The sequence below is a fragment of the Mesoplodon bidens genome, assembly GCF_964165515.1.
Source record: "Mesoplodon bidens genome assembly, chromosome: 17".
In the NCBI taxonomy this organism is placed as follows: domain Eukaryota; kingdom Metazoa; phylum Chordata; class Mammalia; order Artiodactyla; family Ziphiidae; genus Mesoplodon; species Mesoplodon bidens.
In genome coordinates, this window is record NC_138174.1 from 67,327,787 (window position 1) to 67,345,475 (window position 17,689).

The 17,689-nt window shown below is 36.9% G+C and overlaps 1 protein-coding gene across 1 annotated transcript in view; it reads left to right on the forward strand.

The window, feature by feature from the left end:
* PCCA (propionyl-CoA carboxylase subunit alpha) overlaps positions 1 to 17,689 on the forward strand; it is a 359,511-nt gene that overhangs the window by 19,647 nt on the left and 322,175 nt on the right. The gene's annotated exons all lie outside the window — the stretch shown is intronic.

Consider the following 17,689-nt stretch of genomic DNA (forward strand, 5'->3'; position numbering starts at 1 on the left):
TTATTTTGGATCAAATAGAAAAAAAGTGAAAGATGTAGGGGTTTTTTTTGTTGGCCTGAAAAGGTACACAATTAAAAAAAAACCTGTTTAATTACTCACTCTTGTATTAAGCAAAATGGGAGCATCATAAGGTCTTCAATATGTGTCTTAGCTCTTATTTTCGAGCTTTAAAAGCCTAGAATAGAATAAAAATTTGGTAAACTGATTCTGGTCACCAAGTACATTTAAGCAAAGCATGAGAAAGTTAGATTCAAAGATTAATGAAATGTTTTTTTTTTAAATTTATTTTATTTATTTTTGGCTGAGTTGTGTCTTTGTTACTGAGCGCAGGCTTTCTCTAGTTGCAGCGAGCGGGGGCTACTCTTTGTTGTGGTGTGCGGGCTTCTCATTGCGGTGGCTTCTCTTGTTGCGGAGCATGGGCTCTAAGCGTGCAGGCTTCATTAGTTGTGGCTCGTGGGCTCTAGAGCACAGGCTCAGTAGTTGTGGCGCACGGGCTTACTTGCTCTGCGGCCTGTGGGATCTTCCCCGACCAGGGCTCGAATCCGGTCCCCTGCATTGGCAGGTGGATTCTTAACCACTGTGCCACCAGGGAAGCCCTAATGAAATATTTATACAGTGCTGCCTTATGGGAGCACATTTCCGCACAGGGTAACTCCACTGTCACTTGGGATGCTGTAATTGTTTAACCTTCCTAAATGCTTTACCGTGTGCAGCTGAAAGTTTGATAAATCAAAGATAGGCTAATGCTAATTGGGCATGAACAAAAGAAGGTATAGAGAAAAGCAGGGGCTGATATATAATTTTATTGGGGATTTTTATCAAAACAGGCATTTTTAGCAGTAATAAACTATGAATGAGTAGAAAAAAATCCCGTGGGAAAAGTGTATGAATTATTGGAACTGTATGAAATGAAATGTAAGTAGTTGTCCTTTGATATAAGTTACTGTTTTTCATTCTTTCACACAACTTCTGATAACAGGACCTATTGGTAATGTCAGCTTTTATCTTATAGTAATTTAATGCAAAGAATTTTCAGTCTTTGTGATTTTAAAATTTTATCTAGAAGTATGTTGTTCCTGTTGTCTTATTGTGACTCTCTTCCTTTTTTAAAAAGCAAAATGGAAATGATTGCAAGCTACTCTAATTTCCCCAGAATAAAGGTTAAGTATTTATATTATCTAGTTTATTTGGCTGGTACATTTAAAATATTTATCCTTTACTTTAAAAGTAATTAAGCAGTTAAAAAAACTTGTTTTGCGTATATACTGTTTGTTTTTTTTGAATATTAGTTTCTGGCTTCTCTACTAATAATCTGTTTTAACTGTGATAGTTTCAGTAGTTTATATTCCTCACAAAATATTCATGAAATAATGAGAGAACTGTTGCTTTAATGTCATTCTTGATTGGTAAACTAAGGCATTTACCAATAGTAAAGCTACTTCAGAAAAAAGTTTGTGTTACTGTCAAGCTAGTAGTAGATTTAAAATTCACTCTTCTCATCTTGTGTTTATTTTTCAGTGTATTAGCTCAGGCTGTGTTTTCATTCATGGGTAAATTGAGAGAAAAATGTTTGAATTGTGGACAGTCACTGTTTTTATTTCAAGCCTAACAACAACCTTTCACTTGTAATTTTTTTTTCATATCACAGTATATAGTTAATTCTCTATGCTGTGTTCTCATAGAGGTGACTGTTGGCATATAGCCAAAATTATTTATATGTCAGCTTTTTCCTATTTGTTTATATTTCAATGTGGTATTACAGAATAATCTTCTGTAAGCTGTTGCTCCAAAGAGCATGACTGACTTTTCTCACTGTTACATTTCTAGCTTTGTGGACAGTCACTTTCCAGACTTCGGCAAAACTGGTTTCAAAAGAGTTGGTTTGAGTTTTAAGTCTTTGTCATTTATCCTTCCTGAAGCAGACGTGGTAGTTTTTATATTTTAAAGACTTTTAGCCACTTTTTTTTTTTTTTAAAACCAGAGATTATGATATATAGTTTAAAATAAGATTTGCCAGGCCCCGTGATGGGAAGCAAGCAATGCATGCTTGGTCAAAACTTCCTCTTCATATGACCTTCTGTAAGTCGGTTTCTAGAAAGATACTATAAGTAAAAGCAGGATAGTAATGATGGTTAGAATGTTCAAAGTTTGATTTAAGCCTTAGAAATAGGGCCAGATTTGCTATTTGGTTTCTGCTTCAGCCTCAAGAAAGACAAAAAGGTGAATTCCTCTAACAGCATATTTGCTTCTTTAACATGTGATCACAAAGGTTACCATCATATCTAATGAACTGTATAATATCGGTATTATGAACAAAGCATGCTATTCAGATGTATTATAAATGTTTCAATATTGATTTTCAAGAGGTGAGCATTTTCAGTGTTACTTGGAGTAAAAAAATCTTACATGCTTCATGTGTTAATTTCATAAATTGAAAGGTAAATACTATTATAGTAGGAAAATACTGCAACAGTTGATTGTGAAAACTATTTTATGTTAAAAACTAATTTTTAAGCAGTTAATCAGGGGAAGAAGACTAACAGTTATTACAACTATTAAGTGGTAAGTCACACAAAGAAGGAAAGCCAAGTAACTTGTAAACAATGAATGTTGAATGGGAAAAAGTTGGCTTTTAAAGACGATTATGCAGTTATCTTCCATTGGTCCCTTCCATTAAAATGGTCCATTCCCCCCCCCTTTTAAAATTAATTTTGCGGGGGGTGAATCGTTGAATCCACGTGCAGGTTTTGTCCCACAACAACCTCTCATCTAACATTTTTGCATTCACCAATGAATATTGCCTGACACTGTGATTATTTTGGTTGCATTTGTCATCTTTGCTGTCTTTTGAGGAATCTGTTGGGTCTACTGCTCCTTTTTGAATCTGCCTGTTTTTTTTTTTTTTTTTTTTTTTGTGGTACGCGGTCCTCTCACTGTTGTGGCCTCTCCCGTTGCGGAGCACAGGCTCCTGACGCGCAGGCTCAGCGGCCATGGCTCACGGGCCCAGCCACTCCGCGGCATGTGGGATCTTCCTGGACCGGGGCACGAACCCACGCCCCCTGCATCGGCAGGCGGACTCTCAACCACTGTGCCACCAGGGAAGCCCTGTGTTTTTTTTTAAAGCACATTTTATTTTTATTTTTGGCTGCGCCATGTGGCTTGCGGGATCTTAGTTCCCTGACCAGGGATTGAGCCCGTGCCCTTGGCAGTGAAAGTGCGGAGTACTAACCCCTGGACTGCCAGGAAATTCCCTGCCTGATTTTTTTTTTTTTTTTTTTTTTTTTTTTTTGCGGTACGCGGGCCTCTCACTGTTGTGGCCTCTCCCGTTACGGAGCACAGGCTCCGGATGCACAGGCCCAGCGGCCATGGCTCACGGGCCCAGCCGCTCCACGGCATGTGGGATCTTTCCGGACCGGGGCACGAACCTGTGTCCCCTGCATCGGCAGGCAGACTGTCAACCACTGTGCCCTGCCTGATTTTTGTTTTGTCTTTTTTCTTAACGTATTTGAGTCCTTTCGTGTCTTATTTATAGCATACTTATTTTAAAGGTTCTTTCATTTTGTTATTTTACTTCAAGATCTTATGTATCTATTTCTATTTCTGACTCTTCCTCACGATGCATTGTTTCCTCACATGTGTAGATTTTGTCTTGTGACCTCATATTTGGTATCTTTATTGTTGAACTCCACATGGTTTGGGTTGTCCGGGGTATCACTGACTAATTTTTATATTAATTTCTTGGCACGAAGGTTGCTGAATTATGAGGATGGGGCAAAACCAGATGAAACCACACACCCACACACCCACCCACACCCACACACCCACACACCCACACACACCCACACCCACACACACCCACACCCACACACACCCTCCCTCCCTCTGTTAAATAGGCCCATGGTTTCTAGTTTCCTGAGGAGACTTTTTCCTTTACTTTGAAGCACAGCTGATAGTAAGTATGTCTTCTCCCTACTTAGTAGATTATAAACCTCACCCCCCTTCACTGAGGATGTAGTCCTTGTTGTGCCATGTGGGATCTAGCTCCCCAACCAGGGGTCGAACCCGGGCCCCCTGCACTGGAGCGTGGAGTCTTAGCCACTGGAGCACCAGGGAAGTCCTGAGGATGTAACCTTTGAACAACATGGCCTTATGTAGGAGTTTTCCTTCAAATCTTCAGCTCACAATTGGTTCCTTTCTCTGAGAGTTAAAACTCAGTTCTCTAGGTTATTCAGATCCCCACTTATACTCTCCAAGATTAGTGGTATCAGCTCTAGTGGATACTGTCTGGCTTTTAGCTTCTTCTTGATCCCTAGGGATTGCTTGTGGTTCTTGTAAGCCAAACTTCATTTAAAGAAGTTTGTTATATTTAATCTGGGATTTTTAGGTGCTTCTAGGGAGGGTTTGCAGTTATCAGTCTAGTTTGCTTATTGTTGGATTGTCTTAAAATAGTATGATATCCTGTTCTCTGTTGAGGAAGTTCTCTTGCTTTCTTTGAGAAGACTGACCCAGAGCAGTCTCAAAGTCAGGCTTTACCCAGGAAAACAGTTCATACGTATTGATGAGATTAGTGCACCTGTATCCAGGGGATGAGGCCAGAGTCAACAAGCAATGTAAAGTACTCCAGTGGGAAATGGTCAGGGCCAGAGAGAGCAAAATAGGGGTTAAGCCTCTTATCAAGTCATGAATTGTCTTTTATGTGTCATTCTCCAGGCCCTTATTATTCTTTGAAAAGATTTGTAGACAATGGTTTATGAGGGGAAAATGGTCCTAGTGGAAAACTGTATCCTGCTGGGATTGTGATAGGCATTGTGTTTTATCTGTGTATCAGTTTGAGAAATATCTTTATCTCAACATTTTTAAGTCCTCCTATACGTGAGCATGGATATTCCGTTTGATGTTGTTCCACTTATCTACGTTGCTTTAATTTCTTTCAACAATGTTTTGTAGTTTTCATAGTATAAGTTTTGCACTTACTTTGCTATATTTATTCCTAAGTATTTTAATATTATTTCTGAGGCTATTAGAATTGCAATTTCATCCTCATTTTTTTTTTTTTTTGGCCACACCATGCGGTTTGCAGGATCTTCATGCCCTAACCAGGGATTGAACCCGTGCCCCCTACGGTGGAAGAGTGACGTCCTAACCACTGGACCACCAGGGAATTCCCTAGAATTGCAATTTTTTAATTTCAATTTTTATTGTTAATTGCAGGTGTATAGGAATACAATTGATTTTTTATAGTGATTTTGTGTCCTGCAACCTTGCTGAACTTGTTTATTAGTTCTAATAGTTTTAAAAAATATAATAGATTCCTTAGGATTCTCTCTAGAAGATCATGTCATGTGTAAAGAGAGATAGGTTTACTTCTTTCTTTTCTAACTGGATGCTTTTTATTTCATAGTCTTGCCTGATTTCCCTTGCTTTAATTTCCAGAATGATACTGAAAAGGAGTGGTGAGAGCAGACATCCTGTTTTGTTCCTCGTCTTAGGGGGAAAACATTCAGTATTCCACAACTAAGTTTGATTTAGGCTCTGGGATTTTCATAAATTCCCATTATTAGGTTGAGGAAGTGCCCTGTTGTTCCTAGTTTGTTGAGAGTTTTTGTCATGATTGGGTGTTGGATTTTTTCAAATGGTTTTGCTGTGTCTACTGAGATGATAATGTGGTTTTTATCCTTTATTCCATTGATATGGTATATTACATTAATTAACTTTTGGATGTTAAACTAGCCTTGCATTCCTGGGATAAATCACACTTGGTCATGATGTATAGTCCTTTGTGTATATTGCTGGATTCAGTTTGCTGGTGTTTTGTAGAGAATTATTCATCCGTGTTTATAAGAGATATTGGTCTATAGATTTCTTTTCGTTTGATGTTTTTGTTTTTGGTGTCAGAGTGATACTGGCCTCATAGTATAAGATGGGAAGTGTTCTCTCATCTTCTGTTGTTTTGGAAGAGTTTGTGAAGAATTGGTATTAATTATTCCTTAAATGTTTGGTGGAATTCACCAGTGAAGCCATCTGAGTCTGAGCTTTTCTCTGTGGGTAGTTGTTTGATTACTAATTCAGTCTCTTGTAGATTTATTGAGATTTTCTGTTTCTTCCTGAGTTAGTTAGTGTCTATAGTTTGTCTTTCTAGGAATTTGTCAATTTCATCTTAAGTTATCATTTATTGCTATGCGATTGTTTATAGTATTTCTTTATCATTTTTATTTCTATAAGGCTGGCAGTAATGTCTCTTTCATTCCTGGTTTTAGTTATTTGAGTTTTTTCATTTTTTCTTTGTCATTTTAGCTAATGGTTTTCAGTTTCATTGACCTTTTCAAAGAACCGACTTTTGGTATCATTGATTTCTCTCTTTTTAAATTCTCTACTTCATTTCTATTTACACTAGTTTTTGTTTCCTTCATTCTGCTCACTCTGGGTTTAGTTTGCGCTTTTAAAAAATAGTTTCTTAAAGTAGAAAACTAGGTTGTTTTGAGGTCTTTTTAATATAGGTGTTTAACCGTTCATTTTTCTCTATTGTTTTAGCTGCATCCCCTGTTTTGCCATATTGTATCTTCATTTTCATTTCTGAAAGTAATTTCTGGTTGCCCTTTTGATTTCTTCTTTGACCCACTTGTTATTTAGGAGTTTGTTGTTTAATTCCACATATTTACGAGTTTCCCAAGTTTCTTTCTATTACTGATTTCTAATTTCCTTCTTTTTTGGTCAGAGAATGTGTTTTCTACTGTTTCTATCCTTTAAAAGTTTTTGATGTTTGTTTTATGGACTAGCATATGATCTGTCCTGGAGAATGTTCCATGTGAACTTAAGAATGTGTGTTCTGCTGCTGCTGGGTGGAGTGTTCTATAGATGTCTTTTAGGACTGGTTGGCTCATAGGGATATTTAAGTCATCTGTTTCATGGCTGATCTTCTGGTTGTTCTGTTCATTATTGAAAGTGGGGTTTAACCTGGTTTTAAAAGCCTTTAGGGCTTCCCTGGTGGCGCAGTGGTTGGGAGTCCGCCTGCCGATGCAGGGGACGCGGGTTTGTGCCCTGGTCCGGGAAGATCCCACATGCCGTGGAGCGGCTGGGCCCGTGAGCCATGGCCGCTGAGCCTGCGCGTCTGGAGCCTGTGCTCCGCAACGGGAGAGGCCACAGCACTGAGAGGCCCGCGTACGGCAAAAAAAAAAAAAGAAAAAAAGCCTTTAAAAAATGTTAGGTAGTTATTTTGTTTTGCTCAGTTTACAAAACTGGTGACAAATAATTATGTATAGGCCTGCAACTCTGTGCATGAAAGCACCTGAATAAGGTAGGAAATAATTGACTAAAGGACTCTGAGTGTCCAGGCCTAGAGATTCTTGCAAGGATTCTTTGAAATTTTCAGGAAGCAAGAAATTTTTTTTTTAAAGAAATTTTGACACTATTTAAATTGCTCTAGACTTAGAGAAAGAAAAATAGATTTCCATTTCTTTTTATGAAACCAGCATAGTAACTCAGAAGTCAAAATCTGGGCAAAGATAGTAAGCAAAAAATAAAATTACAATGACTGTAATTATATATTGATAGAAGAAATCCTAAGTAATAGGAAATAGAGTAAAATTTATTTAAGTAATATGCTGTAGTCATGCAGAGTGTATTCATGACATTTCAGTATGGTTCAATATTAGACACTATTAATTTAATTAAATATACTAATAGGTTAGTGGAGGAAAACTATATGATCATCTTGATGGAAGCCTAGATGTCATGTAAAAGAAATTCACTGTCTTCTCCTTGTAAAATCCTTAGTAAAACAGGATTAAATAAATACTGCCCTCCCAGAATGAAAATGTCATACCTCATAGGAAGCATTCTCATGGAAGTCAGGATGAAGACCCATACATTTACCGTCACCACTAGTATTTAATAGCATCCTAGAAGTGCTCGGCAATGCAGTTAGGCAAGAGTTATAAAATGGTGGACAGGAAAGGCAGAAATAATAAGATTGTATCGAGTTTCTAGTTATACCGGCAACTGAACAACTCTTTAGAAACAGAAAAGTCTCTGTGGTAGTTAAAAAATAAATACAAAGAAATCTGTAGCTTTCCTAAATATCAACAAGATAGAAAATACAACTTAAGAAAATTTAACCTCATGGAAGTGGTGGCAAAGATAAAACACTTTATGATATGAATTTAAAATGCATTCATACAACTTATATGAGAACTTATTTTTATATAAGGAAACAATATTGTCAATGCTAGTTATTTCTAGATCTACGTTTTTGTATTAAATGTAATAATGTAACAGTGGTGGGGGGGATTGACAAAGGAGTAAATATGCAAGAATGGCCTAGACAATTTTGAGGAAAATTGAAGAGGGAACTGTACTAACAGATATTAAAGAAATATTGGGGACTTTCCTGGCGACCCAGTGGTTAAGACTCCACGCTTTCACTGCACGGAGCATAGGTTCGATCCCTGGTCAGGGAACTAAGATTGTGCATGCCACACAGTGCGGCCAAAAAAAAAAAAAAATTGTAATACCTTATAAAGTGAAAATTATTGGGACCATTACATAAAATTTTGGAGCAAGAAGAGACATTTATGAAATAAATTGATTAGATTTTAGGTAGAGGGCTGATGTGGGAGATTTTATTTGTTTAAGAGGACCTTATTAATATTATATTGACTTAGAAGGCAGGACAGGTGGATTGTAGGGTTTTATGCCACTAATGTACTGTGATTTTAGGTAGTCCCAGAGAAGTTAAGAAATAATAAGGAATGAGAAATGTTTGATGGTTTTGGTGACTGGGACTTTTTAAATGGGTAGGTAGGTCTTACTTCATTAGTTTGGTGAATAGTGGGAACAAATAATTATGAGAATTTAGATTGTTGTGTTGGTACTTCTCAAAATGGTTGTTAGATAACTTTCTTTACTTTTATGATAACTTACTTTATGTATGTATGTGTGTTTTCAAGTAAAAAGACTAGTAAGCCTTTCCATAAGAAGTAGCAAAATATTGTTATATTTGTTTTAAACCTCTGAAGTTAGGTTTTTGATTTTTTTTTTTAAATGAGATTAAATGATTCTGTACTTCAACCTTTGACTATATTTCGTAGCTGGACTCCTAAACTGAACTTACCAATATTTTGTTGCTTTGTCTGTGTATAGTAACATTGGATTGAAATGAGAAATACTTGGTATTTACTGCATTAACACCAAAACCTAAAATCAGGGAAGTAGTCATTGTGACTCACATCTTGGCCAGGCAGCCTGCTGTTTGAAGTATGATTCCTGGTGAGTATTGTAGTCTTACCCTTAGGATTCAGTAATGAGGTTGAGTGGGGTTTCCTGTGAGCACTCTGGGATGATTGACAGTAAGGTGGGGGGAATCATCACTTAGCGTGCCTACCCTTGATATGATTTCCCTGCTGTCTGGGGAGGTACTGAGGACAAATAGGACTTCGTGATGTCTATGTAATTAGTGTATGTTGGTTCCAGCTGAACAAACTGGAGGGTAATGATCAGGTAAATGGAGATGGAATACATTAATGTAGGCGAAGGTATAAAAGACCTTAGGGAAAACCTTATAAAAATTTTATGGGGTTGTTAAAATATCTTTATTTTATATCTTTTCATATATATATCTTTTAATAAACTTATCTGTTTATATTTTTGTTAGAATATCTTCACTTTTATCCTAGGTGTACATAGAGTTGAAAGCAATTTAAGTGTCAAAACCATTTACCTTTTCTCATTTACATGATTTACTTTTCAGGATATTTTTCAACCTTATTTTTTTAATTTGAAAAGGAGTTAAAGTTCTTAATTTTTAAAAAATTATTTCACAAAATCTGTTAATGGACTTATTTTCAGCTAATGTAATTATTAATCCTCAAATAGGAATAAATGACCAGAGTGAAGTTTGTAAAACTTTTTGGGGGTGGTAACTGAAAAATCAGGTGACCTTTTGTTATATGTGTGTGTGTAGTTGAGATGGTATATTTAAATAACATTTTCTTAAATTGCTTTTACTGGTACAGAATATTTTAAGATGGTGGCCATCATAGTCCATGTTTCCCAGTTAGTCTTAATTAGGTCAGAAGCCTTCCCAGTCTTTTAGATTGCAGTAGAAAATCTATAAGATTCTTAATTCATTCTTACAAAAAATACTTATAGTTGTCATTGTTCAAGATGAAGTTTTCTTATCAGCAACATAAAATTCCATGGCAAAGCCTCTGATAGTGACTGTAATACTGCATCTAATGGGAAGGAAGGAATTGGTTTCATTAATGTGATTATGGACCTTGGAGTTCTGGTAATTAGATAATTAAAGGTTTTTAAATGGCATATTTGCTTTAAAACTTGCTACTGCTCACTTTTCTCATAAAACTTAGCTTTCAGTAACCTTTTTGGATTAAGAATGCAATGTATCTACCTATGCATATTTAAAACACTAGACTTTTCAGTGAAGAACAAATTAATCAGGAGAAGAAAGCATTTAACATGTTTAGACATTACTTTTTCTACCCTTTTTCTTTTATTGTCTTTGGAATAACATATTTTGCCGAGACATTATACTATATCAGTTTAAAATGTTTTGATTATCTTTGGCTTGGCTAAATTACTTTCTCTACATTTTTGGGGAAAATGGAATAAGATAGGATTCCTGGTAGGAATTTGTTCACATTAATATGGCTCTTCAGGGACATTATATTTAATTGGAGATCCTGCAGAATAGTAGCAGGAGGCTGAAGAGAATTATTTAGCATTAGCAATGGCTCGTCTGGGAGTTGTGCACTAATCAAGGAGCTTGAGTGTTAGCAGTGGGGATGATGGGAATTATGACGATTATGACATGTAAGCATGTCTGTGTGCAAAGTGGACAGGCAATGAGTTAATCAAGAAGTATATTAAATGGCTCCCATGCTGATTCATTATTATCTACCATAGTGCTTGTCAGGTTGTGTATTTAAAAAATACAATTATTGCTGAATTCAATATGTATAAATTCAGCCACCATTTTTTTGCTTTTCTCTAAAATAACCTCAAATAACCTAATACTACATATAAAAATAGAAAAATGTATCAACCCTGCTGACTATGCGATTTGTGTATTAAAATACAGTATCTCATTTTAACACTTCAGAGTGAACCTTTAATTTCAGATTCATTTAAACATTTGTTTGCTTTGCCTTTTCATGATATTTGTTGTAAAAAGACTCTTTGGCTTGTTTTCTACTGCATAAAGTGTTTAGGTTCAAAAACAAATTTTATATATCTTTATTTTTCAAAATGAAAAAATAATTTCATTCTGTCTGGAAGACATTAATATTTAACACATGAAGCTAATCATTAGACACAAGACAAATCAAAGCATTAATCTTTTTACCATCACAATGCTCCAAAATCAGGGGGTGGGCATGGTAGTGGTAGGAATCTTTTTGCTCTACTGGGTGGCCTCTTTGTGCCAGGTAGACCCATTCTGTGCCCAGCATGGTTAGAGAAACTGCTGGCTAGAAGTGCTAGAAATGTACATATTTTGGGAAATGGAACTAATAAACTGAATTCCTTTTAGAAAATAAATTGAAATGCAGTATAAATCTATGAGCAAACTGGATTATATCTATAGGCAAATTTATAGAGTTACTGTATAGATGAACACATACAGTTCCTTTTTTTTTTTATTGTAAGCACTGCCAAATGTAATAAAACTTTATACCAAACTGTGACCTTCATGTATTAACTTAATTAAAGCAATATTATGGGTACTACTTGAAGTGTTAATCTGTGGGTGGTGGTTATTGAAATCCATTATCTGTGGAGTCGGTATTAGTGGTCAGCTGTATTAGAAATAAAACTTGCAACCAGGACCCTCCCTTGGGTGCTGTGAGCTCAGCAGGTTAAATCGTCAAAACCTGTCAAAGCTTCTTAAAAGACTGATAGTTTAAGCTCTGTGGAGTTAAAGATAAACCAATCATTCCAGTAAGGAAGGACTGTGACTATTTAGCAGCAAGGCAAAAATTACATTTGGGCAGGGAAAAAAAAAAAGGATTTATATCAGTATCTTTATGTATGAATTATTTTATTCGTATATATGTTTGTATACTTGCTGTTTAATAAAAACATTCCAATTTTTAATCTGTGGAAAGTGACTTGTGAAAATTTTCATTTGTAAAATGAAAAGGGTGTCCCTAAGTCCTTAATTTTTGTTAGTAAGACCTTTATCCTTTTACTGATACTAAAAGTTTAAAAACAAAACAGTGAAATATTGTGAGTTTACCTTCTGTTTTTGTGTTTTTGAAAGTTCCTGGTGACTTCAAACAGCATGGTTTGAAAAAGAACATTATGGGTTTCCATGTAGTTAATACTCGATGATATGAAAAAATACCTAATCGTGGATTTAGTTTTCTCTAAACATCTACTGAAGCAGCTTTAGAAGTTCTGTAGTCTTACTGAAAAAAGCATACGTTAAATAAAAGGTTTGAAAATACAGCTTACCTTATAAATATAGTATTTTTGATATTGCCATGTTTATAAGACTTTGACTTGATTCGTTTCTGTTACAGTGTCACTCATTTAAGACCTCTTAGTGGATGGAAGGATGATCATTTTAAGAAGTACTAATAGCTATCACTTATTGCATATCTACAGTATACTAGAGAATCAGAGTGATTATGTAAGGGAAGTATTACTGTCATTGTTTTGAGAAAATTGGGGCTTCAAGATATAAAATAGGTTGTCAGAGATCATTTAGCTAGGTAAGCAATGGAGCTGAGGTTCTAATTATGTGTGGTTCCCAAATTGTACTCTTCCCATTGTAGCATATTACTTCCCATGCTAAGTATATGAAAAAGTCCCTTTCCTCCCCCAAAGAAAGTCAGGTTTATTACCTTGAAGGCCACTGTTTATTAGTGCCTCTTGTGGGCCAGATGCTATGCTGGTCGTTGAAATTAGAATAGTGACCAGGAGAAACATGATTTGTGCTCTCATGGCACTTAGAGTCTAGTGGTAGAGACAGATATAAAATAAGAAAACGTGCAGGGCTTCCCTGGCGGCGCAGTGGTTGGGGGTCCGCCTGCCGATGCGGGGGGCGCGGGTTCGTGCCCCGGTCCGGGGGGATCCCGCGTGCCGCGGAGCGGCTGGGCCCGTGAGCCGTGGTCGCTGGGCCTGCACGTCCGGAGCCTGTGCTCCGCGGCGGGAGGGGCCGCGGCAGTGGGAGGCCCACGTACCGCAAAAAAAAAAAAAAAAAAAGAAAACATGCAAACAAATAATTACAAATTGTGGTAAGTGCTATGAAGGAAACAGACTAGTTGCTGAGAGAGAATAATGGTGGTCAGGGAAATTCTTTGAAGGGGGTAAAATGTAAGGTGAGACCTGAGAGATGAGAGTCAGCTATTAGCTAGGCAAATGGTGCAGTGTGTGCAAAGGTCCTGAGCCAATCCAGTAGACTGGTTCCTAATCTGTGAATCAGCACTGCTCAGCTTGTGTAGGTACTCATTTGCTAGCTATCTCTAGCGACAACCAGTGCGTTGACCCTACTTGGGACAGCTTCTTTTGGTACTTGCTGCTCCTCTTTTCTCGGTTGTCACAATGGCAACTGCCAATTTGGAGTAGCAAAAGGAGGAGTCCAGGAGGCATCTTCAGGAAGATATAAGGTTGTCTGAATGGCAGTAGTAGATTTATATCTGATATATCAATTTATTAGAGTCAAAGCCTATCCTAAGGAAGAGAGGCTCCAATTCAGATAAATTCTATTATTGCCATCTTCAGTCATGCATCCATCCAATATGTTTATTGCAGAGCGCTGTCTAGATACTGGGAGTGAGGTGTGGTCTGTCAGCAGAAGCTTGTAGGTGTGGGACAAAGGGCAGGAATCATGTCTTTCTATGTGGGAGACAGTACAGGTAAAACTGATACAGATAGTAGTTTTTTTTTTTTTTGTGGTACGTGGGCCTCTCACTGTTGTGGCCTCTTCCATTGCGGAGCATAGGCTCCGGACGCGCAGGCTCAGCAGCCATGGCTCACACGCCCAGCCGCTCCGCGGCATGTGGGATCTTCCCGGAACGGGGCACGAACCCGTGTCCCCTGCATCGGCAGGCGGACTCTCAACCACTGCGCCACCAGGGATGCCCCAGATAGTAGTTTTAAATGTCTTATTTTGTAAATAACTGTTTAGTGCCTTCCAAGTCTTCCTGTGAATTAGTCATATATTAGTTTAGTTCCCAGATCTATAATGTATTCCTTAAATGGTTGCTAGATATTTTAGTAAAAGGGAATTTATAATTAAATATAGCAAAGTAACTTCAGCGAGCTATTTCAATTAAGTATTACAGATCCCTAGGCTACACTGATGAAACTCAACAGGGATGGTCTTTATAGGGGAGAACAGTTTCAAAACTACACAAACCTATTTGTGAAGGGTTTCATGTAATTTTTCCTCTTGATAAGAAATGCTTTCACATATACTTTTTTCTAACTACTTTTTTTTAAAAGAGCAGTTTTAGGTTCATAGCAAAATTGAGAGGAACGTGTAGAGATTTCCGATACACCCGCTGTCTCCACACATGCATGGTCTCTCCATTATCAACGTCTACCATCAGAGTGGTGCATATATTGCAAGTGAATGAGCTTACATTGACATATCATAATTACCCAAAGTCCGTAGTTTACATTGGGTTCACTCTTGGTGTTGTACATTCTATAGGTTTAGGCAAATGTGTAATGACATGTATCCATCATTACAGTATGATACAGAGTATTTTCACTGCTCTAAAAATCCTCTGTGCTCTGCCTGTTCATCCCTTGCCATCCCCCCAAACCCTGACAACCACCAGCCTTTTTACTGTCTCCATAGTTTTGCCTTTTCCAGAATGTCATATAATTGGAATCGTAGAGTATGTAGCTTTTTCAGATTGGCTTCTTTCACTTAGTAGTATGAAGTTAAGGTTTCTCTGTGTCTTTTCATAGCTTGATAGCTCATTTCTTTTTAGTGCTGAATAATAATTCTGTTGTTTAGATTACTACAGTTTATTCATTCATTCACCTACCGAAGGACATCTCGTTTGCTTTTGGCAGTTATGAATAAAGCTGTTATAAACGTGTGTAGGTTTCTGTGTGGACATGGGGGTGTGATTGCCATATCATATGGTAAGATCATGTTTAGTTTTGTAACAAATCACCAAACTATCTTCTGAAGTAGCTGTACCATTTTGCATTCCCAGTGGCAGTGAATGAGAGTTCCTGTTGTTCCACATCCTCATCAGCATTCGATGTTGTCAGTGTTCTGGATTTTGGTCATTCTAATAGGTGTGTGGTGGTATCTTGTTTTAATTAGCATTTTCCTGATATGTGATGTGGAGCATCTTTCCAAGTGCTTATTTGCCATCTGTATATCTTCTTTGGTGAGGTGTCTATTAAGGTTTTGGGCTCATTTTTTTTTTTTTTTTGCGGTAGGCGGGCCTCTCACTGTTGTGGCCTCTCCCCTTGCAGAGCACAGGCTCCGGATGCGCAGGCTCAGCGGCCATGGCTCACGGGCCCAGCCGCTCTGCGGCATGTGGGATCTTCCCAGACCGGGGCACGAACCCGTGTCCCCTGCATCGGCAGGCGGACTCTCAACCACTGCGCCACCAGGGAAGCCCCTGGGCTCATTTTTTAATTGAGTTGTTTGTTTTCCTATTGGTGAGTTTAAGAGTTCTTTGTATATTTTGGATAATAGTCCTTTAAAAGATGTGGCTTTTGCATATATTTTCTTTCAGTCTGTGGCTTGTCTTCTAATTCTCTTGACATTGTCTTTGCAGAGAAGTTACTAATTTTAATAAAGTCTAGCTTATTCTTTCATGGACTGTGCCTTTGGTGTTGTTTATCTAAAAAGTTATTGCCATACCCAAGGTCATCTAGGATTTCTCCTTTGTTATCTTCTAGGAGTTTTATAGTTTTGTGTTTCACATTGGGGTCTATGGACCATTTTGAGCTAATATTTGTGAAGAGTGTAAGGTCTGTGTCTAGATTATAATTGTTTTGCATGTGGATGTTCAGTTACGCCAGCACCATTTGTTGAAAAGGCTATCTTTGCTCCATTGTATTGCTTTTTCTCTTTTGTCAAAGATCAGTTGTCTGTTTATGGGGGTATATTTATGGGTCCTCAATTCTATTCCATTGATATATTTGATCTTTTGCTGATTATCACACTGTCTTGCTTACTGTAGCTTTACAGTAAGTTTTGATGTTGAGTGTTAATATTCCAACTTTGTTCTTCAGTATTGTGTTGGCTGTTGTGGTCTTTAGCCTCTCATATAAACTTTAGAATAGGTTTGTTGATATTCACAAAATAACTTGGTGGGATTTTGCATTGAATTTATAGATCAACTTGGGAAGAACTGACATCTTGACAATATTGTGTCTATCCATGGAGATAGAATTTCTCTCCGTTTATTTAGTTTTTCTTTGATTTCATCAGAGTTTTCCTCATATAGATCTTGTACATATTTTATTAGACCTATCCTTAAGTATTTCATTTTTTGGGTGCTAATGTAAATGGTATTGTGTTTCAAATTTCAAATTGCACTTGTTCATTGTTGGTATATAGGAAAACAAATTGACTTTTCTATATTAATCTTGTATCCTGCATCCTTGCTATTAGATGATCATGTCATCTGTGAACAAAGATAGTTTTATATGTTCCTTCCCAATCTGTATACTTATTTCCTTGTCTTACTGCATTGTCTGAGACTTCCAGTATGATGCTGAAAAGCAGTGGTAAGGGAACATCCTTGCCTTGTTCCTGATCTTAATGGGAATGTTTAGAGTTTCTCATCAGTAAATATGATGTTAGCTGTAGGTTTTTCGTAGATAGTCTATCAACTTGAGAAAGTCCCCTTTATTTCTAGTTTACTGAGAGGTCTTTATTATGAACAGGTGTTGGATTTTGTCAAATGCTTTTCCTGCTTTTATTGATATGATCATGTGATTTTTCTTTTTTTAGCTTGTTGATATGATGGTTTACATTAATTGATTTTCGAATGTTCAACCAGTCTTGCATGCCTAGGGATAGATCCCACTTGGTTGTGGTGTATAATTTTTTTTAATACATTGTTGGATTCAATTTGCTAGTATGTTGTTGAGGAGTTTTGCATCTATGTTCATGCTGTTTTGTTTGCATATAGATGTTGAGCTGTTCCAACCATTTGTTGAAAGGACTAAAGGACTATCATTTCCCTATTGTATTGCTTTGTACCTGTGTGGAAAATCAAATAGTGACTTGTATGATTCTATTTCTGGACTCTATTTTCTAGTCCATTGATCTGTATCTGTCTGTCCATTTGGTAATACTACATTGTCTTGATTACTGTAGTTTTATCATCAGTGTTAAAATTGGATTCCTCCAGCTTTATTCTTTTTTATCCAGAATTGTTTTAGCTAGTCTAGTTTCTATGCTTTCCCAAATAAATTTTAGAATTTTGTCTATATTTACTAAAAATCCGTCTGGAATTTTGATTGTAATTGTATCAGTTTGGGGAGAATTGACTTCTTTACTATGATGAGGCTTTCTATCCATGAACATGGGAGGTCTCTTATTTTATTTAGGTCTCCTTTGGTTTCTTTCATCAGCATTTTTAGTTTTCAGCATGCAGATCCTGTACATATTTTGTTAGATTTTATACCTAAGTATTTCATTTTTTTGTGAGGTTCTTAAAATGTTTTTTTTTTAAATTTAGGTTTC